This window comes from Mobula birostris, chromosome 29, assembly GCF_030028105.1.
Source record: "Mobula birostris isolate sMobBir1 chromosome 29, sMobBir1.hap1, whole genome shotgun sequence".
NCBI lineage: Eukaryota > Metazoa > Chordata > Chondrichthyes > Myliobatiformes > Myliobatidae > Mobula > Mobula birostris.
In genome coordinates, this window is record NC_092398.1 from 30,013,200 (window position 1) to 30,015,906 (window position 2,707).

The following is a 2,707-nucleotide window of genomic DNA, read 5'->3' on the forward strand; positions in this document are numbered from 1 at the left end:
CAGGACAGATTTGTTGGATTCTGATGTTTTAAACCTAGTTCTTTCAGGAGTTAGGGAAGAGTTTTATTAGCCGTTGATAGAACAAAGCAAATTGAAAACAGACAGTAAGGAGTGAAAGGCAGAAGAAAGACTTAAAGATGGTGCCCAGCATGGGGCGACTCTTTTTATTCAGTACTGTACTGTGTGTAACTCTCAGACACAAAAGCTCGGGTACAAAAGCCCTAAAGCACGTAGCACTAGGCCCAAGGATAACTTCTTCCCTGCAGTTATTGAACGGTTTCATAGTACGACTAGGTGGACTCTTGTTACCTTATTCTCTGCCTGCACTGCACTTTCTCTGCAGCTGTTCTACTTTATTCTGCAATCAGTTTTCCTTTTGCTCTACTGCAATGTACTGATGTATTAACATATTCTTGACCTCACACTCTGCCAGGGCCTTGCACAGGCGCAAGGTCTACAGCACCACTAATCAGAAGTTCTGGGTTCAATTCCTGTCGCTGTCTACGGAGTTTACAGTACTTTGCAAAAGTCTTAGGCTCACATATGTACAGTTAGGGTCCCTAAGGCTTCTGCAGAGTATTGTATTTGTCAATGTGGACCAGAATGAATTTGTAAATCTGATGGGAGTGAAGGATTTTGGGAATGGGAGGTGGAGTGTAGTGGGAGGGGTGTGGGACAGGTGGTGAGTGTGCAGACATACCCAGCCCTGAGACACCAGCTGAGGTCACTTGATTCCTAAGATTTGGTTTATTGATCAGCACAGAATGTCTCTTTGGTGTTTTCCAGCTCCCTCTACTCTCCCCCTTTGCCCAACCATGATTCCCCTCTGTCTGCCCCCTTCCTAATCTCAGTCCACGATAGATCATCACCCACATAAGTCATGAAATTTGTTTTTTCTGTGTGACAGCAGTAAAGTACAATACATAAAATGCACTATACTGCAGTAAAAGGCCATGAGCCTAAGACTTTTGCACAACACTGTAGTAAGAGTAATTCTATTCAAATTTGTGGATAAGGCTGACCCGGCCAGAAAGCTCCTATTCAGATAAGACAGTACCAAGAGAAGTCTCCTGAACCATACCAGTGTAACCACTAGGGGGCACACTAAACACCTGTATATACACACTGACCACTAGAAAGCATACTACGCATTTACTTGTATATAAAAAGTACCTCAAATACAAATAGACAATTGTTAAACTGCAAATAAAATAGCAAACATTTGGATCCAACAGATCAGAAATCACTTTCATTATATTGGTGTCTGACTCATTCTCTAGGAAGATTGTTTGGGGCTAGGGATGGGAAATAAGAAATGGTAGAAGCATTTTATCTTTAAGGAAAGCCATCAGAACTCATTTTTCTACTCAAGTACTGAACACAAAGAGTGGTTTTAAAAAACGCATGTAATTATATCATCAGGTCGAACCAGCCTCTTAAAGCGAAACCACAACTCAATGTCGCTGGTTGTGAATTAGTATGTTTCCACCAATGGCGCTACCTTCAGAGCAGGTTCTGTACTGTTGGTGAGGTGGGAATCTCGAGGGGCTGTGGATCCTGGAACTTGGGCCAAAGAACAAACTGCTGGGGGTAGTCTATGTTCAAGTTTAGTTGTTCAATTGTATAAGGCTAAACTAAACATTGTTCTTCTGAGACAAAGGTACAAAACGCAATACATATAGTCATACACAGCACAAACTAACATTAGCAGAAGTTGGTGAGTGACATGGCCTAAAGATTGAGAGGTTAGCATCAAGTGCAAGGTGTATGTTTATCTGAGACAGCATAATGTCACTGAGAGATGTCCTCCATTGGTCAAGATTGCCCATGGATGTTGCATCCTGCTGTTAATGTGATATGCAAGCCAGGGCAGTACGATATAGAGAGCAAGCTGGTGCCCATGTAGGAGGCTTCCCCTCTCCACACAGCTGACAAATGACAGAAACCAATTCAGTTTGGCACCAGCCCTGTTGCAGGAGTTGCCGGTCAACTTTAAACTCAACATAGGACTGCCTTAGGGAATCTGGCTTTGGATTTTTCCCTTGGTTTACTCCTGAAACCCTTTTCATGAGTGGATATAGCTGCAAGGCAGTGGCTGTTTCCTTCTCACAGATGATGAGCCCCATCCGCGGGAAGCCGCTGGTTTTAAGGTGCTAGTAACATGCCTTTGCCTCTTCTGTCAGCAGAAACAGTTCTGTCGTGCTTAGTAACGAAGCCACGCGTGAAGATCAAGAGCTGAACTTGGTAGTTAGAGGCCATTCGAGACATAAGCCAGTGGGAGCATTTAATAGGTAGTAAGAGCTTATCGCCACTAACCACCACCCCTCCTCCACCCTTTCCGGCTAGGACATCCTTAAGAGCCATCATGTTACTGGCACTAATTATAATGAAATAGGCCGTGGGATAAATAGGTGAAACCGCAGCAACAGAAGATGCAAAGTGACCAGCAGGCCAGGCAGCATCTATGGAAAAAGAGTGAAGTCAACATTTTGGGCATGTGTGCTGGGAGGCACCAGGGTGTTACGGAGTCAAAGTCGAGTTTATTATCATATCCACAAGTAGGAAGATTAACTGCATTTGTCTCACGTACATCGACATAGAAACACCCGATGCCCATGAACAGAAGTTGTGGATACAACCCAGTCTATCACAGGAGAAGCACTATTGAGCACACCTACACAAAGCAGTGCCACAAGAAAGTTCCATC